We start from the raw sequence: 27,400 nt of genomic DNA, 5'->3' as shown, positions 1-27,400 counted from the left end.
GCCACCCATCACAAACACTTTAGGACTGAAGTTTATAAATACAGTTTTTTTGTGCAGCAAGTCACTAAACTTAAGTAATTTTGAGAGGTTTAGAAAAATCCAAAGAATATAGTTCCTTCCTTGTTTTTTCCTTTTCTTCCACAGGAGAAAACTTGTCTAGTGCTGTGTTGGAGAAATGGAAAACAGGGATGGCAAAACAGCCATCACAGCTCCAAAAACTCCAGTGCTGGAGCACACAGAGCCTCATATGGCACTAAAACCTATCACAGGGTCACAGCTTTGCTCTAGGTCCCTCCCTAAAGCCTGAGCCTTCCAACTCCAGCTTGGCCTTGTTCTTTTCTTTCACAGTTAACCACCACCCTCTGAGATGGAGCAGTGGGGACACCAGAGTGGTGGTGCTCTCTGAAACACCCCTCTGCCTGCATGGTCTGGGTGGAGAGGATACCTCCCAAATCCAGCCCAGAAGCACCAGCTCTGTCCCAGGTCCTGGCATGTGGACCATGCTGCAGTTGCCACTATTTCATCACCCAGTCATAGAGAGCTGCTTATTTGCCTCTGAATCATATCATACTTACTGCTTTCTTTCTACTTTAATCCCACACATAAAAGGAAAGTACATTTTATCCTTGTATCTGAATTATAGTACATCTCCATTTACCTGAATTCTGACAATGCTAACTTCACTTGACAAAATTTCATTTTTTGGAGGGAAAGGAAAAGAAAAGAATATTCAATTAGTAATAGGTACAGCTCATCTCATTTTACAAGCTGAGCTATTCACCTGCCTAGAACAGAGCTAAACCTGGGCAATGCTGGACATCCAAAGGTGGTCAAGCTATTTTGTGGGAAAAGAGTGAAAAGAACAACCAGTTGTAAGCACCTGAGTGTTTTCCCAGTAGTTAAATACTTCTAGAGAGCTTAACCTGTGCACTGGACTTCATAAGTTATTCAGAAAGGTCACAGATATTTCATGGCTTACTATCTTTTCTCTGCTTTACAGAGAAAGTAGAGAAAAGTCAGAAAGCTTTCTTTCTATTTCCTTTACAGGTATCACAGAAGTAGATTAGACAATGACCAGGTCATATAGAAAGAAATACTCTCTGTAGCACAGACCCTTGGAGCTCTGCATGGTTCCACTCAAGTACACAACTACTGCAGAGCAGAGGCAGCCCTTGGCTTCCTAAAACTGAATGAAGCAATTGTGAAAAATTGCCAGCTTCAGCTTAAGGATTTTCATGGCATCAATGACTTTTGCTCAAGACCTAAGATGTCAGAGAAGTAGCTCTGGCATGTCTGGCCACAGTACTGAGAATTATTTTAAATTATTTGTACTGTAGATCTATTGGCAAAGACTATCATCAGCAGTATCCCTCCATTCATGCATGTGTGTGGAGGAGGAGTTGACAGTTTTGGCTGTATTAACCTGTCAGATAAAACAGATATTATATAATATGGCACACCCGCCTTTGTTCTAGACTGTGTTTTATGTGCCTGTCTAAAGATGAGACAAATTTTCCTGTTTAGCTGTATATGTAACAGCCTCAGGCAACTGAGAAGGGAGTTCTGCCATAAAATTTATAATTGCTGGAGGCATGTTTGTCTCTGGTTGATGTAATTTCGAGCATCCCATTTTCTGCTTCTCAGAAAGGAACACCTACCTTGTTGCCAGCCTCTGGTATCAGAGCTGACACCTCATTCCTTGTCCTTGCTGTGAGATCAGTCACCTGTGCTGTTTCCACTTGGAAGCAAGGCTGGTCTGAATTGGGTTTCCCAATTATTGCTATGAATACCATCTTTTAATTGTGCTTGTACAGGAAAGAGAAATATTTGAATGTTATGTTCAATATTCCTACTGCTGTGAGCCTGGGCAGTCGAGTGTCTCCCTGGCTGTGTGTGATGTTGGCAGTGATGGAAGCCAAACAGTTTGGGTGTTCTCTGGAGTGTCCATGACTAGGAATTCCTCTCTTCAAAGGTCAAGACCAAGATGGAGTGAAGCATTTCCTATATCATCCAGAAGTGTTTATAACAATTCCTATATATAGTAGATGGTTTTCAGGCTCAGTATCCTTCTGATGCCTGTTGGATAGGTGTGTATTGGTGGCACAAGCAGGCTTCTGCAAGTAATAATATTTTTCCTATGTTAATTCTGGTCTGATGGAGGACCCAGAGAGAGAACACCTGCAGCTACAGAAGAGAGAGGTCATATAGAATGATACATTTGTAGGAGTCTCAAAAAGCACGTAAGTGAAAGCCCCAGGCTGAAGAGACAATCAAACCTAGCTCTAGTGGGAGATCACCCACTGTTAGATCAGATTTTTAATGCCAGGCAGTTATAAGCTTTGCCTTGTCCCAGCCGCTGTCCCCTGGTCCAGCAGAGCAGACTCCTCACAGGATTAGGTGGAGCTCAGCTGCCTCCTGTCTGTGGCTCATGGCAGAGCTGGTGAGAAGTGGGTTCCTGCTGTGCAGGAGGGGACACAGCCACCCAGCCTGTGCCCAGGCTACCGTGTCACTGCCAAGGAGTGGAGCAGGCACAGCCTTGAGACGCAGGGAGCTGCTCCCAAGGGGCTGCAGTGTCTCATTAGCCCCCTCTGAGGCTGTCTGACCTTCCTCTGGAAATGACAGCTTAACCACAATACCTACAGGTGCCTTCTGGCACACAGCTGTATCCAGGTGAGCCCAGGCAGACATCCCCCACTCCATCCTGACTCTTCCCATAGGGATGAAAAGCCGATGCACAGGCTGCAGGGAGGGAACACAGCTTTACACTGCAGCAGGTACCTGCCTAATGATTTGGACATAGCCTAAATCTGTATATCCCTTGATCCATTAAAGCTGGTTTTGTCAGGTCAAAATATGTTTATTTTCCTTTCAGGAGAAGCTTAGCTCACTTAAAGCAGCCTGTAAAGCTTTTTTTAGTCACTTTTTCCAGGTATTCCAAGTGCTCTTCCTTCAAGGGATGAGGCAGTGAAGTAGTTTCTTTCTTTTACAGTAACTTAGAAGGGAGGGAAAAAACAGTGAGAGTGAGCTGTCAGCTGCGTGACCCCATCATCTCAGTACCTCAGTGTGTTATGAAGCTTAGGCACAGAGAAGTAGTTTTCTTTTGGTGCAGGGAACAGATCAGATCCAAGAATAAGGTCTGCTGTTTCTGCTGGCCTCTTCTGGGAATCTCAGACTATGAGGAAAACTAAGTCCTTTTCTCTCTACCTGTCAACACCCTTGCCCTCTGCAGTAGGATCTTTTTTGGCACTGCTGTGATGAATTTCTTTTCAGGAATGATTTCAGAGACAGGAGGAGATCTTTGTGTGTCTCCTGCAGCACATCCAAGGCTCTTACCTACCCCCCTGCTCAGTGATGACCCCTCAGGAGCTGCTCCTCTCTTGCTCTCTGCTGAGTTGCTGACATCTAAAAGATACTGAACACACTGGACTGTCAAGGACTGAACACTCTGGACTGTCAAGGACTGAACAAAAGCATGTTACAGCTCCAATTGAGTTATTGAAAGCAGTTTTCTATCTGTAACTGTCCTGGGTTTGTGTGTGTGTCACATTTGAATATATCCTTGCATAGGGTTAATAGAGGCACTCTGGAGATAACTGCTCACAAGAAATTAATGAGACATTTCAAGACAGAATTCTTACCAGCTAATTAAATTACCTTCCTAGCTTACTAGAATTAATCACTGCTCTCCCAACATATTCGTGTAAACAGACAGATTTTCATGTAAATTAAGTGATGTTTGAGATGGCTGATGAATCTCTGTTGTTTGGCAGTTCTGATACTTACTACAGAAGAAAAGATAAAATTACTAGAAACCATTCTTTGTTACTGCTACCACATATTCATACTACTTTACCAGTCTCTATAGCTATATATCACACAATGGGGTTAGCCTGCTCCCTCAGAGGAACAAAAAGATATATCTTGTAAAGTCTGATTACTGACATTTTATAATCAAGCATGAGAGAAACGGTAACTGTCACAGGAATGAGTTTTGGAGAATTTAAGGGATTTAAATTATGGAAGTCTTTTGTTGGAGGTCCATGTTTCTCCAGAAGGTTATAGCACAAAAAAAAACCAAGTAAGCAAGCAAGCAAGCAACAAAACAAAACCAAGAAAACAACCAACAAAACAAAACAAAACAAAACAAAACCACAAACCAAAAATCCTCCCACTGCTTTAAGGGATGACCACTCCAGCAGAGGAGAGAAAGTTTTAAGTTTTTCTATCAAGAAAGATGCTAGAATAAGAATAAAGAAAACTGGATTCTTTCCCTATCCCTCTTTCCAATTCAGCTGCATGAGCCACTTTGTCCTTCAGTACCTAAACTTCCTCTTGCTGTTTGTTGCCTGTATCATCTGTTGCAATGCATCCCCTGCAAATGCTGTTTTACTTCCTATAAGGAGTGAGAGACCAATAAGAATGGAGTAAAATAAGATGATCTTGGTTTACTGCCTTCCGAAAAACTATAAAATTCAAATTGATTTAATAAAATTTAAATTTTTTTCAATTATATTATGGAGGATGAACATACCTATGTACCTATATATCCTAAGTAATTTTTCACGTACAAAAACAATTCCTAGGACAGGAATTTATTATAGTTTATGGTTTTATATTTTCACTAGACCTAAAGATCCACATCTAAAAGTCTTCTCTCAGCAGTTGTACTGACATTGAGCAATTCAGCCCTGGATACAGATAATGAAATTGCATTTGCTACAGTAAATGTTGGAAATCCATTCCTTGAAAACTTAGGTATAAGGCTGATCTGGCTTTATGCCTGTGTAGAACTGCCAGGTTAAGGAATGAAAATTCAGACAGGCATATCTCCTAGGCTGGGGTTGCATAGTCCTTCTTCTCACAATTTCTGTTCTGCTGCTGCTTGCGTTTGGTGGATCAGCATTAGAGCTATTACAGGTAGAGAGGAAATTCAGCCAAGGATGATGGAATGATTAAATTATTGATTTCTTCTTCATCTGGAATATGCCATCAATCTCAAATATATGTTCAATTGCAAGGTTTCCTGTATTTCCATTTTTCAGAAACTCCAGCATAAGCAAGATCAAAGATTGTGCTTTCACACAAATGGTTTATTTCATGGAACATTGTTTTTAATGTATTCCTATCCCAGAATATTCAGAGCCATACTTAAATTACTTTAGTTTTCTTGGTGATGTTTTCCTTGTAAAGATTCATATGTACTGTCTCTCCTAGGCTCATGAATTGTATCCTGTGTGTGAATATATTTCTGTGGCTTTCAGAGGTCAGGTTAGGACACGCAAAGTTCACAAATGCAGAATGTTTAGGCACCGCTGCTGTCAGAAATATTTGGGCTGTTTCGTTTTTGTCAGCTAAAGGACACAATATGAAGTACCAGACCCCAACTGCACTGATCTTCCAAGAGAATTTGCTTTGGTTTAGAGCTTGAATTCCACTTCTTTCCTTTTTCTGTTTGTGTTAGAATATTTACAGAGCAAAATCCTGCTGTCCTAAGAGTTTTTCTTGAGAGGAACAAGAAATTGCCTTTACTCTTCCAAGACATATTCTGAGCCATATTCCCTAGCAGCATTTCACTGCACCTTTTCCATGATTTGTGGAGTGAGGGGGTTTTTTTCCCCTTAGGTGAATCTGATCAAAGTGTTATACAGTATTCCAAATAAGGTTCTCTTACTGTTATGGATCTTGTCATCAGTGCTTCCTTTTTTTCACTGAAATCACCTTGTTTGATCCAGCCTGTGTTTGCATTTTCCTCTTACTCATCCTTCTTCTCATGTGAAACTCTCCTTAACAATGCTGCCATGTGATACCTGTTCTGTTTATGTCTTATTTAATTTCCTTTTGTGTGATTTCTGCTTGACTGATTACTATGCCTTCCAAGCACTTTGCTGAAACACACTGAGACCTTAAGTATCACACATATTCACCACCAAAAAACACCCAAACCTTAACCACACACAAAAAAACCTTCATGTGCATTCTCTTATTAATGAAAGCAAAATTATTTTTAGCTGGGTTTAACAAGGGTGTGGCGAACTGTAATTAAAGTGCTGTAATATTCCAAGGAATTATGATGAGGTATAAGGTAACATTGGTACTGTCTACTCAGGCTACTTAGGCATCTTAATTAAACTGTGATTTAAAAGACCACAGGAGTGTGATTTGAAAGGCTGTGCTCTGTGAAGGCAATGAAAACAAACAAGCACTTTTGAGGGGCTCAGTTAGGCATGCTGGTGCCTTGAGAAAGCTAAATTCAAATCCTCTCCCTGGTGTCCACCATGGAACAGCACTGGCTCCAAACCAGCACCAAGTTCATCTTTTGTGAAAATTAAAGAAATGTTTTCCACTCAGAGGGACACAAGGGTTTATGGGCTCCAAATATAATATAAAATAATGTAGAGATTAAAGCATTTCAATTATTGCTGTACCTTTCTCCCATGAATCCTCTTGTTTCTGTGAGACATTTCTGACTCATGATATCCTGTCCACTTGGGCTGATATTTCTTCAGTGCTGACTGAAATTGGCTTAACTTTTAATATAAAAGTACAAAATATGGATCATTTTTTTAATAAAGCTTTGCTGTGTGTATTCCTTAAAGACATGTGGGATGTGATAATGTTAAAAGACAAGACAGAATAGTTAAAATGAAATATTTTAAAAAACTCTGAAGATTTTATTTTCACTTTTCATTGGAAGTGATCAAGTGGGAAAACACAATTATCTAATGAATGATTATTTCTCCCATTGATAACTAATTAACTGTACAGTTCAGAAGATCTGTCTGTGTTTTTGCCAAGCAATCTGTTGTTTTCAGCTGATTTCCTGGCAATAAGATGAAGTGGTTTGGGTTTTTTTCCACCTTACTCACAATAAGGTCAGTCTCTCTGTTCACCTGACACAGGTTATAAGTCCTATTACAGCCCTTTTGATCATAACACCAGGATTATTGACAAGCTGCCAAAACATGGGTTATAGCTAGTGCTTTTCTGGGCTTCAGTATTGACTATATGCCCTACCAACAAAGCAGCATCATCATAATAGTTTCAATCCCCAAGACAACAGGTTGCAGGTACCAAGCAGTGAGCAACTGCCAGACTGAGCCCTGTGGCAGAAATAGCTGTCTTACAAGATACAGTAAAGTAATAATGGTTGTGAACAATTACGTTTCAACGTGGAATTTTAGAAGAATAAGCCCCATCAAGGTTTCTGAAATATAGCACTGAGCAGTTTCATTTTCCATTGCAGGCCTTTTGAAATAAATGCTCTTAACAACTCTTGCTTCTTTTCTCCTGCTATAAAGAAAAGACAAAAATTCTTCTCAGTTTCGTAACAGATATACCCTCTATATAAAACATTTTGTCAAAAATCAACACAGTGTTCTTGTGTTGTTATGTCTTGCAATATCTGCTAAGATTCATCAGCAAGAAAGTTTTAACTAGCAGTTTAATAAAAGCCTAGATGGGTGAAGAATGTGAGCAACCTGGAAAGTAGAGTCCTTGGACACTGTATGCATTCAAAGATTGATGGCTTAGGACTATTTCCAGCCTCAGGCTCTGTCTGAGAGATGTTAATATTTGAATTATTGTTTTCTTGACTACCTCCTTTCCCAGGCTACAGGGAGAAAGAGTGATGATCTACATCATGTTCCCTTATCTTATCTTTGGAAAAAGCCTATTGAAAATGTCACACTGTGACTGTATTCCTGGGCTCTTGAGTAAATATAAAGGAGGAAGAAGAAATTTGTCCATTCTTGTATTGGAAAGATGGAATTGAGTATATCAGTAGCTGAATGCTATAAAAAGATTAAGTGTGTATTTAAGCTGGTATCGAAGGTCCAAGTTTAGGTAACACCAGCTGCCCCACAAATAAATTACTGTGGGTGGCTATGTTTTGGCTGCTTGACACTGAAACTCAGGCCATCTAGAGCTATAACCTTATTAATTGCTCAACTCATTTTTAATCCCTACATTTAAAAATAAAGGTACCACGTTCTATAATATAGAACTGTTACTGCTGATAGTGATTCTTGTCCTCTGCTAATTTAGAGAACACATATGATTTTTAGGGCCATGGCATTGCTTTTCCTCTCAAAATCCCAAGGTACTTTACAGACAGCTACACTGAACCAAGCAGGGCATTCACTGCCTTGTTCCCCTTGTTAAGGGTACTTCTAGGTGCAGTGCATTTTGACTGACTCTGGCCATTTTCCCATATGAGATGCTAAATTTACTCTCAGACTGTTTCAGAAGCATCTCAGCTATATGGTCTCAGGCAGTAAGCTAGAAGAAACTCATCTCACTGGTTCATCAAATTCCCAGGAGATCTCCTAGGGAATCAGACTCTGGCTGCCATTTGTCTGTACCCTGCAGCCACCACAAATCCAGCTTGAGCCATGCCCTGCATGCTGTGGGCTGATCACTGGGTAGTCAAAGTAGTGAAGTGTCTCAAACTCGAGGAGAATTTGGACTGTGGTAGTGGCCACAGATCCCCTTTCCCACTGGGAAGAACAGGAGGCAATAAAGCAGCAGCTATATCAGGAAAGAGACTCTTCTCTGCTTTTTTTTTTTTTTTTTGAGTACTCTGTGCAGCAAAGGCTAGTTTGAGCCAGAAATCCAGAAAGAGGAATATTTACCAAGGTAAAGGTTTTCAGGGAGGTGTCTACAGTAACTGTTTGTGAAAAGATGTGATCAGAGATGAGGCAGCACAGCACAGCACACTCCTGCACCCGCAGGGACAGCAGGGGAGAGAGCTCTGCCTTTTCCTCTGCCTTTGTTTTTGTTCATGGCTGCATGGCTTTGGTTATCATTTAAAGAAGATTAGAAGAGGGACAATCCAAAGTGCAATATTTCAAGCACTGATTTTAACATATCTTTCATGTACCCAAGGCAAAGAGCCTGTTAAACTGTTCAAATTCATGTACAGTCTCTGCAAAGGCTTCTGACTTTACAAAAGGTTTAATAAAGCTACAGGAGGAATCTACAGAACCATACTGCGTCCATATCCATATGGCTGACCTGGGAGTGGCACCACTTCTAAATGCGTTTTATGAACCTCATATAACTTTTACCAAAATAATAATAATTTTTGAGTGGATTTCATCTTTTACTCTCTCCATACTTTTGAGTGGATTTCATCTTTTACTCTCCCCATACTCAAAAAAAAACAAACAAACAAACAAAAAAACATTAGAAGGGGTTGCTTCAACAAACAAACAAACAAAAAAACATTAGAAGGGGTCGCTTCTGAGGGGGATTTTTTTGTTTTGTTTTGGTTTTTTTTGTTTGTTTGTTTTTGTTTTTTGTTTTTTTGTTTTTTGGGTTTTTTTTAAAAAGCAAGATAGAAAAGTTTGGGACTTGACTATGTCCAGTGCTACATCACAGTACAAATTGGTATCATAAATATTTTTTTTTTGTTTTTTTTTTTTTTTTTTTTTTTTTTTTTTTTTTTTTTTTTTTTTTTAAAGCAAGACAGAAAAGTTTGGGACTTTACTATGTCCAGTGCTACATTACAGTACAAATTGGTATCATATATATTTCTGAGTCGGTGCTAATGAAAGTAGACAGTCACTGGGTAAAAGGAGCTAAATTAACAATATTTGGAAAATAAATCCACTTTACAGCAACAGAAAAAATTTATCCCATTCTCAACTGCTTCCCAATCAATTTGAACTCTAACCTGGTGGGTTGAATATTTTGGGGGAGAGCTTAATTACTTAACCTGCATGCTGAGACTGTCCATTAGCTGTTTTCCACTGATTTTGGCCTGGCTCTATATTTGCAGGGACTGTTGAACTGATACTGCCAGGGAGCAGCTGGATGATGGTACAAGAATATATATATTACATGCTGATAAATGTATGATTTAGTTTCTGATTTCAGTCATTAAGCAATTATGCCTGATGAGTAAGGAGAGAACAGAGGGTCAGCTGTACTTTCTAAATTATACAGACAGTGACAGAGCTTCATTCATCATGGTAACTAAGATCTTCACTGTCCATGCTTTAGTTAATAATATGTCCAGGACAGGGAGCTGCAGCTGTACTCAACCAACCAAGTTGTACTTGCCAACCCAGCCAGAGAGAGGGCAATGGAGCTCTGAAACCTGAGTGACTGATGCTGCAATGAATATGTGCTTGTCATTGATAGCAGCCTTGGACTTAAATATACTTTATATAGATATTAAATGAGGTTTGTTGAAGATATCAAGAGAGACATGTGGAAGTATCAAAGCACCATGGTACTTACTACAGAGCATTAATTTAAATTTTTTTGGAGATTTGTCTTGTGTTAATTGTACATTTATATGCCTATAATGTGTTAAGAAAATCTGAATTTTCAGGGAAGATGTACAAATAAAGTTATCTTAGTCTGAAATAATAGTAGAGTCAAAAAAAATCTTCAGAAACATAGAATTCACTTTAACTGCTAAGAGATACTAAATCCTTCATAAGAACTGCAAACATGGCAAAACTGATAAAAGGATTCATGTTTCTGCAGTACTTAACACTTAAGAAGCCAGTGTGGAGTTGTTAAGACACTGAAAGTGCTTCAGGTTCTTTTGATGAGGAACTTCAAAATTTGAACCATTTTTCTCCCACCCTGCAGAAATTTCCTAATTTCTATCATTCCCCAAGTCAGCTCAGTGTGCAGCAGAGATGTCTGCAGGACCTGGGGAAAGTTTTGGGCAGCAAACCCCCATCACCCTTGGCAGGATCATCACCTGAGTGTTGGGAATGACCTGGTTAAGGTCTGGAAGATGCCACCAGCAGCTCCTCCACTTGCTGCTGTTGTTTTCTGGCCAGCTGTTCCTTTGCAGCTGGCTGGTGAGTGCTGAGGGGAGCCAGGGCAGAGGTCCCAGGGAGTCTGAGTGGCCTCAGAGGAGGATGTGTGTGCTTTCTGCTGCAGGAGAAACAAGCAGTGTGCTGAGACAATTAATTGCATCCTTGAATTCTACAGCTGCAAATTAGATGATTTCTTTTAATTCTCTTTTCCCAGCAAACCCACTTAAACATCACATAGATGGAAAATTCTTATAAGATGAATATGCAAACATCTCCCCCTTTCCCAGTCAGACCTAGTGAGATAATTTGGAGTTAGTATGGGATTAGCCTTCAAATAGGCTTAAGATATTTCAAGCAGGACATCCATGACTCATTAGCTCATTGTTCTTTACTGATGTACCAAATCTTTACCTTCATATAAGATATTTCTTATCTGTCTATTATGTTGACATCTAGGCACTGACTCTTCAGTGTTCATCCTTATGTAACAGACAGCTTGGAATAGTCATGCAGATAAGCAGGGAATGACTCTACAAGGCTGCTCATACCTTGCACTATTCATGAACTCTCTTCTTCACTGTAAGCAGATAAAAGACAGCAAAGGTATAACCTGCAGTGAAATCAGCCCTGCTCTGGATAGCATCCCAGCAGTACTTTGGCACAAAAGAAATAAATATGCTTTTGTTGTCACAGAAACAACATTATAGCCAACAAAACTCCAGCTGTTCTGCCTTTATACTATTCTGGGCTTCTAAGAAATTCATGTTTCACCTGTAAAACTTATTGAGTTAATTTTCTGCTCTATGCCACATTAGCAAAGTCTCATGTGAGAAGAGATATTGGCATGAGTCATGGTACTTAAAAAATGTTTGAGAACACATGAGAAAGCTCACATGAGATCAACAGCAGTTACCAGAGAAAACAGTGAAGTACTTTAGAGAGAGCTTTTAGAAGAGAAGTGAAGAAATGAGAAGATAGTACACCTCAGTTATACACAGGCATACTGCACACTGAAAGGTACTGAAAGGATTGAATTCTTTGGCTATGAAGAAAATTGCATGGAAATAAACATTCCTTGGAGGCTAATAAACAAACCAAACACTTTTGGTTTAGGAAGTCCCAGGCCATACTAAAGTGAAGGGATATCTTGCAGAGCTACCTCTGTGCTCAACCTATTCTTTTACACAACCCCAAATATTTCCTCTCCTTAGACGAACATTCCATCTGACCCTGAATGGTTCCTGTTTTATTGCCCTTCTCTCAAATAATACCTTTTGATAATAAGTGTACTTAACAACACATTGCTTCATCTGTCACTGAGGCAGTCAAGGAATCAGGCCACTGTCATGAGTGCCTTGCATTCAAGTGATCTATTTTTCTTCTGCTATAAGACTGCATTTTTTTTCTTTTGTGATTTCTCCTACATTTATCAAATCTTATTAGATCTCAGAGATCTTCAGGGCTGATACACAGGATGCCTAAGCTTTCTGGTACAGGCCTGAAGAAATTATTTTCTCAGTATTCTGAATGCTGCAGTTTGACTGCAAAATACATTTAGATGCGTTCTTGGATATTTGTCCCATGCAAGTCTTTTTACCACACTTCAGTAAAATTGGGATTTCTTTCTGTTTATCAGACAGATGGGAGGAAAAATGTTATGATTAGTAGTAAATGTTTGTCATACGTGTTTCTTACAATTCTCTGCAAAACTTTTCTTAAAGGGACATGGAAATTTATTGTCCAATGGCCTCAGTGTTCGCCCGTCTTTTATATTTCTGAATAAGGTTGCAATTTTGTATTATTCAGTTGTCTTTCATTTACTGTTACAGTTCCTGCCTGGATAAGTTGTCAGTAATTGCAGTCCATTTCTTGCAGCATATGTGTAAAAGAACAGTGCTGTTCCCTCGGAGCATGTGCTGAAAGCACTCTGGAGCAGCCTGCTTTTAAGAAATGCCCTCCAGTGATTTATGGCCATGTTCTACTTGAATGGCTTCCTGCTCCTGAAAGAGCTGGGTGAACTTTTCATGCACAAACATCACTTCAAGACATTTCTTTCAATTTTTGTCTGTCTCTACTCCATTCATATTAGTGTCAATGAGAAGAAGTTGGGGCTGTCCCTTTCATAGGAACGTGCTTCAACTCTTGCCCTGTCACTCGTGTCTTTACCTTTTCATTATATCATAAGTGTTCTAGAATAGGTCACTAGTTCTCTGACGTATGGGACAAATGTATCAAGAAGAAGGAACCATAGTTGTTTCATTCTATGGTCAATCAGTGCCTCAGATTTTGCAAATAACTGTGATTTATGAGAGATATTTTGAGGCTTGGAGATTGGTTACAGTGTTTCTGAATTGATTTATTATGTTCACTTAGGGTTTGTAATGATTTCTCCTTTCCAGGGTTTGTATCCCAATATTTCCATACATAATCAACATTTCATATTTATCCAGATCTAGATATGCTGACTACCTGTTTGAAGAGTCTGTGGTCACAGTCTGGTGCTGCTGTCTCCCACCTGGGCTCTGGGTTATTTTTAGGCTGTTCTACTGCTCCAGTCAAGGCCTGCCTTGCAGAATGTTCATCCCTTCTTCCAGCAGCCAAACACTGGTATAAATATCTTCCCATTCAAATTGCTGTCAGTAATGAGATCAACAGCAGTTACCAGAGAAAACAGTGAAGTACTTTAGAGAGAGCTTTTAGAAGAGAAGTGAAGAAATGAGAAGATAGTACACCTCAGTTATACACAGGCATACTGCACACTGAAAGGTACTGAAAGGATTGAATTCTTTGGCTATGAAGAAAATTGCATGGAAATAAACATTCCTTGGAGGCTAATAAACAAACCAAACACTTTTGGTTTAGGAAGTCCCAGGCCATACTAAAGTGAAGGGATATCTTGCAGAGCTACCTCTGTGCTCAACCTATTCTTTTACACAACCCCAAATATTTCCTCTCCTTAGACGAACATTCCATCTGACCCTGAATGGTTCCTGTTTTATTGCCCTTCTCTCAAATAATACCTTTTGATAATAAGTGTACTTAACAACACATTGCTTCATCTGTCACTGAGGCAGTCAAGGAATCAGGCCACTGTCATGAGTGCCTTGCATTCAAGTGATCTATTTTTCTTCTGCTATAAGACTGCATTTTTTTTCTTTTGTGATTTCTCCTACATTTATCAAATCTTATTAGATCTCAGAGATCTTCAGGGCTGATACACAGGATGCCTAAGCTTTCTGGTACAGGCCTGAAGAAATTATTTTCTCAGTATTCTGAATGCTGCAGTTTGACTGCAAAATACATTTAGATGCGTTCTTGGATATTTGTCCCATGTCAGTCTTTTTACCACACTTCAGTAAAATTGGGATTTCTTTCTGTTTATCAGACAGATGGAAGGAAAAATGTTATGATTAGTAGTAAATGTTTGTCATACGTGTTTCTTACAATTCTCTGCAAAACTTTTCTTAAAGGGACATGGAAATTTATTGTCCAATGGCCTCAGTGTTCGCCCGTCTTTTATATTTCTGAATAAGGTTGCAATTTTGTATTATTCAGTTGTCTTTCATTTACTGTTACAGTTCCTGCCTGGATAAGTTGTCAGTAATTGCAGTCCATTTCTTGCAGCGTATGTGTAAAAGAACAGTGCTGTTCCCTTGGAGCATGTGCTGAAAGCACTCTGGAGCAGCCTGCTTTTAAGAAATGCCCTCCAGTGATTTATGGCCATGTTCTACTTGAATGGCTTCCTGCTCCTGAAAGAGCTGGGTGAACTTTTCATGCACAAACATCACTTCAAGACATTTCTTTCAATTTTTGTCTGTCTCTACTCCATTCATATTAGTGTCAATGAGAAGAAGTTGGGGCTGTCCCTTTCATAGGAACGTGCTTCAACTCTTGCCCTGTCACTCGTGTCTTTACCTTTTCATTATATCATAAGTGTTCTAGAATAGGTCACTAGTTCTCTGACGTATGGGACAAATGTATCAAGAAGAAGGAACCATAGTTGTTTCATTCTATGGTCAATCAGTGCCTCAGATTTTGCAAATTTTTTTTTATTTTGAGGCTTGGAGATTGGTTACAGTGTTTCTGAATTGATTTATTATGTTCACTTAGGGTTTGTAATGATTTCTCCTTTCCAGGGTTTGTATCCCAATATTTCCATACATAATCAACATTTCATATTTATCCAGATCTAGATATGCTGACTACCTGTTTGAAGAGTCTGTGGTCACAGTCTGGTGCTGCTGTCTCCCACCTGGGCTCTGGGTTATTTTTAGGCTGTTCTACTGCTCCAGTCAAGGCCTGCCTTGCAGAATGTTCATCCCTTCTTCCAGCAGCCAAACACTGGTATAAATATCTCCCCATTCAAATTGCTGTCAGTATTGTTTTATGAATTTTTTTTCCAAGATGAGACACTGGAAATATTTTTGCCTTTCTTAAAGTGCCAATAGTGCTTAGGTTTTATTTTTCATTTGTTTTTCCTCTTATCGATGTGTTTCTGCATTTGCAGCATTTTAATACATCTTTCTTACAGTTTCCATATTTATTTATATTATTTGCTGTTCTAGCTCTCTGCCTGACTCATATGCTCTATATTTGGTTCTGAGCTTATTTACTAGCTCTGCGTGTTGCTCTTAGTTGATTTATTACGGGCTGTCAGAGTATTCCCATTTGAGCTGCTTCATACTTCATGGCCATGATTAATCTATCACAACATTGGTTCAAATTTTAAGATCTGATCATTAGTCAGTCATTTTGAATAGGTTGACAATATACTTTTGTACTTTTCCTATGGGGATATGAGTCTTTAAATAAGAATAATTTGGACTGAAAATACTTTTGGACCATTGCTAGGATCTTACATGGATAATCCAGGTATGTTAACAAGATGGCCAAGGTCTGCCAGACTTAAGAGAGCTTTTGTTATCACTATGAATAACATAGTTCTTGCTTTGTTCAATTTCTATCTTCATTTTAATTTCATCATCTGCATTTTGTGGAGTGAAAATTTCCATTTGCAAAAGACTTTCCTGTCACAGCTAGACACATTGAGGTGGGGTTTTAATACATCATTATGTTTTGTACTTACACATTTATTTTATACGTTTACACATTTACTTGGGGATAAATGGGTGAGGGAAGGGTTGGTTTGTCCTGTTAGTGCTTTCACTTATCTGCAAGAGCCAAGTTTATGTACTAATTTTATTGTTAAAAATAAAGGCAATGTTCAAGTTCTACTTCTGCTTTAATGTACAGTATTCTTTTAAATTCAGGATTTACTTGTAGTAAGTGTTTTAAATTCCCAAGATTTTCTTATTTATTAGAATAATATGATACAATTTGGTGATTTTTATAATGGAGGTGTCTTTTATAATTTGGATTAGCTAGTTTCAGTTTTAATTGGTGAAGTTCACAGATGTGATTTTTCCAGTACTACTCTCCTCTGAGTTCAGTGGCCATACTTTCTTGTCTATTTATTTCCCCCAAAAATATTGGTAGTCAGTTCCAGACTGACCATCATCTACTTTACTCCAATGCCTCTCTTCTCCTCTTCTGTGGATTTGAAGATGCCAGTGCTGATGAGAAATTATTAGTGGAGAGTGCAGGAAAAGACTCTGATTTTAGTAGTTTGGGATAAAGAGAAGGAAACCAGTACCAACTGAAGATTATAGCTTGTGAGATAAACTCCAGTGATCAAAAAATAAATGTTTATTTTAATAACTGGTCTTCAATAGAAATGACTTCCACCCAACGCCAAATTTTCCTATCATATGTTTCAATGCTGTTGTTTAACATGGCCTTTGTAGACTGTCAGTGTCACTCGGATTTTTCACCGGTGTTTATACAAGCACAAGCTTAGTTTGAAGTCCACAAAATAGCTCTTCTCTCTTGCAAGTGATTTTTATAGATTCTTCATGCAAAGCTGACAGCCATCATTATTTTTTGTCTGCATCAGTCCTTTCTGAAACACATAACTCCCCATAGTAAACTGTAGTCCACTAATTCCATTAGCTTAAAGCTGGGAGCATTGAAAAGAAAAAAATGGCTTAAAATCTTCTTTTATTACTCCAACTAATTTCTTGCATACACAACAATTCCAACAAGTTAATTTTTGTTTATTTTAATTGGAGTTTTAAGTTATACAGGCACCTATTAATCTGTCACCCTGGACATATAAATTATACTAATCTAAAATTTAGAGCACCCATTTTAAATATAATTTCATCAAACTTCTTTAAAATTGTTCCCAGCAAAAAAGCACGGCATATATTTCATAGCTATTTCTAATATACACTCCCATTAATAGGGAGCAATACAAAAATAAATTGAGGGCATGCTGAGCTATAGGACAACATTTGGATGACAGAGAATTGATTTTCTATAAAGCTGAAGGATTTTATAAAAAAGTAAACAAAATCTTCAGGGAACAATTTGCAAATGAAATATGTGAAATTGGATGTCTCTAAGTCACACATCAGTTTGATCTTTATGAACACATTTGCTTGTTGATGTTGTCAGTGATCATTGCTCAGTCTTCTTGCAGACATCAAATGGGGCATGGTAATTATAGCAACAACATCATTAGGGCTGGACCTCCTGGAAAGCTGGAGCTGAGAAGGTCTGCATTTTCTGTTGGAGTTCACCTTACACATCCGTAAAATTGGTTGCAAACTATTCTCTTCAATGGACACCAACAGAAGGCTGATCTGGGACCCTTGTGCTGCTGAACTGTGGAGGGTGGAGGTGGGACAGCCACCTTCTGTCACTTCATCACACTCTCCTGGCAGGAGGGCAAGACCCAGCTTATGGCATGAGCTCTATAAGGGGTACCCCAAGAGGGCTGCTGGGTGGGAATAATTCCTTCCTGCTCCCTCTTCCTCCTTTATTAGGAGTAAACCTTAGCAAGAGGAAGCACATATTTTGACATGGCCATTATAGCCAATATGGAACTGTAATACAGGATAGAATAATTTTTTTCAAAGTTCAGTGTGAGCTAAAGGCAATATATGAATTTTGCTGTAATGGGTTGTTGAGATGCACAAGAACAGTTCCCAACCCAGTTTCTTGGAGCAGATCCATTAAACAATTAAAATTAGTTTCAACCTTATTTTACAATCAGACTGTATGTATTATTTTAAGCAGCATCCCTGCCTTAAAGGATATGAAGCAGAAGACAAATTGATGTGGACAGACATGGATATTTATTTCTTTAGTAACAAAGTAATTTGCAGCACTCTAGTTGCTGCTAGCAGAGAATATGTAAGTCATAAAGTGCAGTTAGGTGATAAATTTATTTATAAAGTACCTTAGCCACTTCCTTCTTCTCTGCTCACTAATCATTCTCCCCCAGGAGCCAGTCTAATTTTAATCCACCAAGCAGATAGGTAAGTGGTATGCAAGGCAGATAAGAATAAATCCTTGTCTCCTTCAAACATAAGATCTTCTGCCCAAATTTATTTGAAACTAAAGCACATCATGAATGTGGACCAGCCTAATCTGACATTTAAAGTGAAAAATTCCCAGACATGGAGATATTGTTTTGTTGCCCTGCAAGCCTGCAAGTAGGACCCAACCTTTTCACTTTATGTCTTTTCACTTTAAGTCCATTAAGTTTTCTCACTTTAAGTCCCAGAAAGCCTTGATAAAAGATCTATTAAAGCTCTGATACTTTAAAACTTCTTTGGGTTCTTGTTAGCTGGCTTTCACTCCTTTATGCTGTTGGATTCCTGGTGAGGGGGACACATAGCTTCGTAAGAGAAGAGTTAGAAATTACCTGTTTCAAACAGCTCTTTCAGAAACCCCAAAACATTACTAGAGTATTTGTTCTAAATTTCTGGTGCACCTCATGATAAACAACACCTACTACCATAATATCTTCCCCTAGATGAGTGTGTTGCTTGAAAACTAACAGGGCATGATACAGTTGCTTTTCCTCTGTAAACAGGAAGCCAAAAATTTAAAAAAAGATAAAAGGCAAGTTCTAGACAGAAATTCTTCTGTGTTACAATGTTCAAAAAAGTGCCATTACAACCATTCAGAGAGCTTAACTTTCATACCTGTCCCTTTCAACTGCTGAACTTTTGTATCTCAAAGGACATTCTTATTTATAGGATTTGTAATATGAGAGAGTTTATGTTAAAAATGAAACCAAATGTTTAAAATGAAGAAAATAGAAAATAACTGTAACAACACTAGGCTATTTTTTCTCAAATTGGTTCAGAACATTGTCAGAAGATGGTGCTCTCCCTGTACATCCTGTTCTCTGTATAACTTACTGCCTCTTCCAGTGCCTTGTGCCTGCAAACAAATCCAAGAGCTAAGCAGAGCAGAGGGATCACCTCGTAGTCAATCTCTATTTTGCATCAAGCATCCATAAATGTTGTTAATTGCTACTTAGCTGCTTGATCCAGATTGTCTGTATCTTGGAGTGAAGAAATGAACAATGAATCAATTTGTGATAGTTATTGGACAGCAGTTCTACATTGGCTTCTGGGAAAAAAAGCAATTCTAAAACCCTGCAAAGGGACCCCTCTCATAAACATCTCCAAATCCCAGGTAATTCTGTTTTCCTGAAAACTTTTTTTCCCCTACTTCTTTTTTCTCACTGAAACCTGTGTCTCTAATGTATAGTTAATAAAAGAAGCAGACATAGCTTAGGCTGTATGTAAAGCAAATTTTTACAGAACTCAGGCCGAGGGACTTTAATTTCCATAGCTGTAGCACTTAATCACTACCCACCCATGGTCATTTTATGGCATACATTCATGCTGTTTAGTTAAGAGAAATGCCAAGAAGGTGAAAATCTTAAAAAAAAAAAAATTCCAACTTTGTTAACTTTGTGTCTTACTGATGAGGGAAGTAATGACAGAGTACTGCTTTTTAATGTGATAACTTTGGTGATCACATGATAACAGCCATTCTCCAATGAAAACAAAATAAAGTGAGGGCCTTAGTCACTGCTTGAGCAGCTTCACAGCTGTCTGCACTACCATGAGATTTGTTTCCCTACACATGAGTAATGCATGTTACCATGATGCCTCCTCCAGAACAGAGAGCAGCTAGGTGTTGCAAATCCGTTTCTCACAGGAGGAGAAATCCATTGTAGGATAGTTTTCACTGTAAATAGTTTACTGCCATTGTATACTCCACCTGAACATAAATAGCCACTAAAGACAGCGAGGCAGTCCTTTATTCCAGGAATCCTGACATGAGCCTGGCTATCCAATGCCAAGGAATGGATTCCTGCATCAATAACTGGCTGAAGATCATGATGATACAGAATTTTCCTGTGTCCAGTTTTCCCCAGGAAGAGGGCTAAGATTGTGTGTTTTTTCTTACATATGATACCCCTGTGCCAAAAACCCTCTTCCTCAAGGTGTTGTTGGCATCAGCTGTGCTAGCAGCTGAATAGGGTCAGGGGCCAGGCTCTGGAAACGCCCTTGGGACCAGAGGGTGGGCCTTGCTCTTCTAATAGTAATTTATTGGCATAGAGTATGTGCTTTCAGTGCTTTCAGATTGCTGTCACTGTACTCCTGGGACAGCACAGGTACAACAAGGTAGATCCTCAGTAACTTATCTGGCCAGACAGAGAAGAGAGTTAGAGGTGACAAGATGAGGGGGGATCTGAGGTCAGGTGGAAAAAAAGATGCAGGAAGGGAGAATTTGGAGGTTAATAAGAAGGAGACAGAAGATGAGAAAGCAGGATCAGTATCAGAAATAGTCTTTCTCCTCTTTCCATCCTCTTCAGCCTGTTCCTAAAGACAATCCTATACCCATGTATCCTCCTCCTTGTACCAAAGGAAGACCACTCCATCTGCCTTGTGATTGCAATCAAAATGAATTTTGTACTGCTATCCGTGCACTATTTCATTACTGGCACTGTTTGTAACTTCCCAGCAGAGTCAGCAGCCCCACTGGAGAGAGAGCTCAGAGCAGAGCCCTCAGCACCCTTCTGGCAGGGCACGGGCTGGTCATTCCCACCTTGGGGATACAAGTGGGGCTGTTCTCCTGCAAGAGGATGCAGTGCAGCTGAATTCCAACAGACAGCTGAACGGTTTTGTTGCTTTTTCTCCTCAACTTCTTCATCTTTATTCACGTGGAAATTTATTATTTTTGTGAATACAGAAGGAAAAAACACATTTGAAAACTTTGGCTTTCACTGCAGAGAAGTACAACATGATGGACAAAGAGATGAATTTCCATGGCTGAGCACAATGTGTATGTTTGCTGCAGAGCAGCCTCAACCAACACAGGAACAACATGTTTGCTCTTCAGGAAAATGGTATTTAGGTACGAAAAATAAAAATGTCACATCCATACTGCTACAGCACATCACTTTTCTGATTATACTGTCATCTGGAGGAAAAAATATAACTTTGTGTCATTAATCAGCTTATAAGTTAAATTGTAAACTAAATATTCATTAAACTTTGTTCTCATTCTGCAGCTGGATAGCCTTTGTGTTTCTGTAGCCCACTCTTTCTTGCAGTTTCTAATAATTCCTTCAGAGATAAATTTCTTAATGAGAAATATGCTGAGATGTAAATCTATAGCTTTGCTTTGATCAAAAGTTTCAACTGTGGATTGCCAGAAACTTCTTGAAAAAATTATCCATCTTTATATTCCATACTAGGTGCACAGTAGTGGAAAATCAAATCACTAACAACAGTTTTATTAATTTTAATGTGATAAAGTCAAATTTATTACTGTAATTTGAAATTATTACAGCGATTCCCTTTGAATTCCCTCTGAATCGTCTTCTTTATAAGACTTACTAGCAAACGTGCCAAGGCCTTTCATTAGCACAAATTAGAGCAAATGCAGGGATTTGTACTTCAATAAATTTTCACGGATGCATGAAATTGCACGGCCAATAATTGCAGCCTGCTCAGTTATTTCAGTGATTATACTGTGTGCAGAGGAAATTAAACCAAGCCAGTGCAAACTCCAATCTGGACAGTTATCCACAAACAAAGAAAAATCCTGCTTTTCTCAAATGAGGGCCCTCAAGAGAAAAATCTCATTAATTTTATTTTTGTTATCTGTGACTTTGCACCTCATACACCATGCTGTGACAGGAGCTCTGTTTTGGCACAGGTTTCGAAGAGGCACTACCACTATGCCTATAAAATCATGACTCATTGAGGGACCTTTAGAGTTTCTACAACAGTTTTCAGAAAGCTGAGATTTCTATAGCCTGGAGTAGCAGTTTTCATTCTGTTCTTCAGGATTTTTAGCAGTGCTGTTCTTTGCCTTGCATTGTTGCAGTTTGGGTACTGCTGATACAAGCTGTTAAACAGCTGCTGTGTTCCACTAGAGAACATCTCTTCGACTGCATTTATATAACTGATACGCAAACCCTCACCACTAACAAACAAATCTGAGTAACAAGGAACCAACAGATGAAAACACACAAATTAGCCAGACAAACAAGTCCAGGCAGGGACCGCGAATCTGATGCACAAGGGCAACTGAACCTGCTCGCTCGGCACATGCCAGACTCGGGTTCAGAGCAGGGAAGCTCCTATGTGGAAAATGGGAAAGAGTTCAAGGCCAGATTGGATGGGCCTTTGACCAAGCAGGTCTAGTGGGAGGTGTTGTTACAACCCTCCCCTAAAGGCAAGCGTGACACAATTTCTTGGTAATAGATCCCTTGGGGCAGGGGGGATTAGAGGGAAAAAACACCAAACAATCAGTGCTTATAAATATAGGTAAGTAGGGTTTACTTCAGAGCAATTTGGATGCAATGGAAAGCAGGCATGTAGTCATTTTGGTTATTTTCTGTTGTAATATAGCAATATGAATATATCACTTTATATAGATATAGTGATATAGAAATATCACTTTATCTAGTCTGTAAGGGGAAAGAAAGAAGGAAGAAAGAAAGGATGAAAGTAAAAACATATCACCACCTATGAATCTCACAACGAGACTTGATGTTGCAGTTTAGATGCCCATTTGTCAAAGTGATGGTTGTTGGAGTGATGGTCACCATCTTGATGCATCAGACTGGGGAAAAAGCCTGCAAAGCACAAAGTCAGATGAAACCTCAGTAACTGAGGCTCAGGTGGGAACACCCAGGTACTTCGCCTGAGCCGGGGGAACTTTCAGTCCTCTGGCGAAAGGTCTCAGAAATTAGTCTGGGGGTACTTTGGGGGTCTTTGATGCTTTATGACATCTTCTAAAACAGGACAGCAGGCTCTCATATCAGCACAGTCAAGCCAGTTATGACTCATCAGAAGGGATGAACATCCTCAGGACCTTCACAGGGAGAGAGGGAGTTTTACAACTGAGTTGTGTACGTGAGGGCCATTGGCACGATAAAAAGCACCATCCCACCTTGCAGGATCTGCCTCTTATTCCCCTTAAAGACCTTGTAACCTCTGGTTGTGATTGTTCATCCCCTCTATCTTATGCAGACCAGAGTCTTGCCATTACACAAAACCCTCACCTCCTGTCCCTTGAGGGAGGTGCAAACCTGGCCTCAGCACAGCACCCTGCCCCTCCACAAATGGGCAGTTGTTTTCAGTCATTAACCATTAACATTTCAGTCTCTTACAGGTGTCCCTGCTCATGGCAGGATGTTTGGAAATAGATATTTAAGTTCCTTTCCAACCCATACCATTCTATGATTCTATGAATATACCAGTTCACTGGCAAAGCCCAGCTTTGACAGACATATTTCTGCAGCAGCCACCACTCTGCCTGGTGTCACAAACCAACCAGTCCCTCACCATCAGCCTGCTTGCCAACCTCTCAGCCAGACAGAGCAGTTTGGGTGGGCAGTGAGTGATACTCACATTCATCCTGGTGTCTCTGGGCTGCTGCAAGTGTTCCCCATAGCTATACACACAGATCTGAATGCACTCTGGAGCAGTCTCAAGCCCTTTTTGATTATTCCTCTTGCCTACAGCTCCTGCTGAGGACATGGTGTGTAGGCACTGACAATGAATCCAGATCTCTGGTGCAAACCAACCATGAGAGTTACAGGGAAAAGTAGTATAAGAGAGAAGAAAAAAGCAACCCAAAATTAAAAAATATACTAACAAATATAGGGTGTAAAGTGTCAGGGAAGAATCTCTTCAGCCCAAAATACTTGCTAAAAGAACCTGGAGTGACTTTGCCATGGGCTTCAGTCCAGCTAATTACCTTACCCTTAATTGCCTGCCAGGATGGCAAACTTCAGAGGATCCACACCCCTTGTGACCTCAGTCATCTTCAGATGTCCAGAGAGAGAATAAAATCAGAGGCCGTGGGGTAAGGAGCACCTGTGGCTGACTCTGCCATGGGGCAGTCTGCAGGAAGGATTGCTATGGACATGCCTGGTGAGGCCAGCAATGGGGAGCAGGCACATGGGGGGGTGAAAAAGGCAAAAATGGTGGTAAGTGATGTAAGAAGAGTAGATACATGCTGGTCCACAGTGTGTACAGAGTGGGCTAGACAGCTCCATTTTCCAAAATATCCAGGCTTTCTTTTTCTGGGGCTGCAACTGGACACACCATTAGAAATAGGGAAAATGGAGTGATTTGCTGTCAGTGCTGTTTACTCAGAGACCCATTCAGTTAAAATTTTCTTGAGCATGTGGCAAGCACCAGTCCCCGGTTATTCTAACTCTAACCTGTCTATGCTATCATGCTTTCATCATTGTTGGTTCCTTTCTGTATCTGGTATCGTGTTCCTTGAGGAAATTACTTATTTTTTTAAAATAAGAATAATATTTGCCTCAAAAATCATGAGCATGTAAGTGAAAATGTATAAAAAGTAGTATTTTGAAAAATAAACATTTTTGCAAATGCACTTTCACAAGTGTCCAAAAAATCCACTTTTCATTGCAATAACTCAGATGTGGCTTCTTTTCAGCATCTCTACAAAGATAAATGAACCTTTCTACGGTCTGTAAGTGATTTATTGTCTCCACACTAACGCTATATTTTATAATGGATGAAATTAGGATTAAAAGAAGGTTATGTATAATTGCCAGAAGTGCTTGCCATACGTACCAGTTTGTCCCACCTCTGTGCATCAATCTCAGTATTTTAATATACAATTAATACCTGTCTCATTATTAGCTGCTAATATTGATATCAAAGGAAGCAAATCCAGAGTTAAGATGAAAAGATATTCTGCAATGACTCATTAAATTTCATTTTTCTTGTCTATGGACCAAAACATAAAGGATTTTCTCAAAGATGACTTTACCAGAAAGGAGAAAAAGCATCTCAGTGTTTGACTTTATGACTTTGACCTTCATAATTACAGGTAATTAGGGATGTAATTGAGATTTATCTTTCAGAAAGGAACATTAATACTTGCTGGGAGTTCTGTTCTCAAGCAACCTGTTCTCCAAGTTTATTGTGAGATTGAAACTCATGTTGAGTGCTGATATTTACTGTTTTAAACATATTATGATAGAAATCAAGTAGCATAATCAAGTCTTGTCCAAAATGCTGAAACCTGCAGAGGTCATTCCACTGACATTCTTGTAGTTTTTCTCTGCTCTGGGTTTCTTCATCTCCTGTACAATCCCTCAAATGTTTCCTGCTGCATCTCAGTGTTGAAAACTTGAGTGGAAGAAGGAAATGCACTATGGCTGATAGTAGACTCTTGCTCTTCAGACTGTTTCTGTAATGATAAACATACTCAGGGTCTGACCCTGATTAGATCTGGGAACTATCAAACAAATATGCTTTCAAAAAACTCCAGTAAAAAGTGTTCTGTCACCATGTATCAGTTTTCTTTTCTTCTGAAAGTGAATTTTCTTTCATGTTGATTTAAGGATCCTGCTGTTTTAACTTCTTATAAGTACATATTTGAACTTATCTTCTTTTACATACTGCATTTTTTCCCTACATGTTTTCAGGAGATTTGTACTTAGAATGAATGATAAATGCAATAAAAGAGAGACACACCGCATGGATTAGGGAAGATCATTTTCATTCTGGATGATTTCTAACAGAACTTGTGGTAATTGTAAGCCCTGTAGATAAGTTTATAAAAGTTTGAATTTCTGAGTGATGCGTATCAATCTGTTGGAGATAAACGACAGAGAAGAATGCAGAAACCCTGGCCTCCTACATGATAAAATTCAATTCAGGCCCTTTTGGTGGCAACTGAAAGTCTTAACAATCTTAAGAATGGAAAAGATACAGAAATAAGGGCTAACATCACAAAAGAGCCCTATTTTTTATTCAAGATATAAAGCCTGTGGATCTCATAGACAGAAGATAATATAACGGGTGAGATTGATTTGTCCTAACACAAGCAGTTAGGGATTGGATTCAGTTTATGTTCATATGAAATGGTCTACATAAAAGAGTACAATTCAGTTGTCTAAGCTTTAGGATCTTCTGCTGTTTGAGGTGCCTGAGGTTTTTCCACATGATTTCTTACTGCCCCTCCAAAGCACACAAATGTTTCCCATAAATCCCATGTCTTTCTCTAGAACATCTCACAAAATGTCAGGCTCCAGTTTTAGGTGTCTTATCAAGACATGTCTCTTTTGGGATGAGCTGAACTGAACTGACCTGCCTTGTGGCTCCATTGAGTGCACTGAACTCACTTCTGAGGACCAGCAGTGGACCTGACACAGCTTGCTCACCTGTGTTACAGAAACCTTAATTTAGAAGTCTTGTCTGGACTCAGGTCTGACCTACATTCAGTGTTGAGCACAAAAGGGTCCATTCAGTTACACTTGTCAGGTGAATTGCCTTCTACAAGGTCATATCCTGGAACCCATGGAGACATCCTCAGACTGAGTTTTTGACATCTAAGGTGAGGTTGAGTGAATCTATTTGCCTTTATTATTTGTAAAGTTAAGGTGCTACAAGAAGATAACACAGAACAAAATTTGGAAAATGCTCTAGGAGAACTAAACTGTTTTTCTTTCTGTTGTAGAAAGAAGTTGGGATGGCAACATGGCAGAGATTATCTCTGAGGGAGAAATCCACAGCTGTAGTGGCTCTATCTCTGGTCAGCACTAAGGGGCTTGTTAACTGAGGGTGGAATCAGATTTATGGTCTATTTACATCTGCAGAACCATGTTCATTTATGGTGCAGCAATAAACATATTGTACTCATCTCCCAAGATTTACCACCATCTGCTGGGTGTTTGCATCAGTTTTCCCAGGTTTATTCTTACTGGTTTTAAACCATTTCTGCTTGTGAGCATGTGCCATACAAAGTGATTTACAGCAGCCTTTACCCAGATAATAGAACACTGCCATAGATCCTTTGCCAAGGCTTCTTGACCTTTTTTTATTTACGGTGTCCAGAGTTGAAGGATTACTTCCATGTACATTTTGGATATTGCAGATAAGGACCCTGACAATTTTGTTCACACACTGCTAACTTTTTTGAATTGTTCTTTGTGTCATGGTGTACAGCCTATGCTATGCGAAGAACATGGGTTTTTGATGGAGGAGAGTAGTTATTCTGTTTTCTCTGGACTAAAACTTGCATTCTTCCAGATTTCTACAGAAAACACACAAAAAAATTTGCTAGTCTATTCTAGCCTTTGGGTGAGTTCCCAGCTAAAAGGGACAGAACTTCACTGGGCTTAAATCTGCTTGCTTCTACTGCAGAAGCCTCAGGTGTGAGTGTTCATATTCAGAGATTATGTTGACTTA

This window comes from Pyrgilauda ruficollis, unplaced genomic scaffold, assembly GCF_017590135.1.
Source record: "Pyrgilauda ruficollis isolate IOZ18807 unplaced genomic scaffold, ASM1759013v1 scaffold33, whole genome shotgun sequence".
NCBI classification, from domain to species: domain Eukaryota; kingdom Metazoa; phylum Chordata; class Aves; order Passeriformes; family Passeridae; genus Pyrgilauda; species Pyrgilauda ruficollis.
The sequence above is the reverse complement of the archived record's forward strand: the minus strand, read 5'-3'. Positions refer to the sequence as shown.